The sequence below is a fragment of the Pteropus alecto genome, unplaced genomic scaffold (genome assembly GCF_000325575.1).
Source record: "Pteropus alecto unplaced genomic scaffold, ASM32557v1 scaffold7, whole genome shotgun sequence".
Lineage (NCBI taxonomy): Eukaryota > Metazoa > Chordata > Mammalia > Chiroptera > Pteropodidae > Pteropus > Pteropus alecto.
Window position 1 is genome coordinate 16850902 of NW_006494614.1, and position 393 is coordinate 16851294.

Here is a 393-nt window from a genome sequence, read left to right on the forward strand (position 1 = left end):
CGCGGCTCTGGCTCCGACATCTTCTCCGACTGGAAATAAATAAATAAGTTGCACCTTAGGCCGGGGAGGAGGAGGCTGGGGTCTTGCCGCGCCGTATGCGGGGGTGCTGCGATCGCAGGGCCCGAGGCACTCCTATTTTTGCGCCGGGGGGCGGGGGCGCGGGCCGAGGGCGGGGCCGCGCCCGGGGCCGCGAAGGCGGCGGACTCCTTTCTGCGGCGGAGGGATCCGCGGCGGAGGCGGCGGCGGCCGTAGCCGCTGCCTGAGAGTTGTTGTTTCCTCCTCCTCCTCCGCCTCCGCCGCCGTTGCTTGAATGGTGGAGCCGAGGCTCGGCTCGTGAACACACAGTGACAGCTATAGGGCAGGCGGCGGCACCATCCCCGCTTCCCCTCCCCG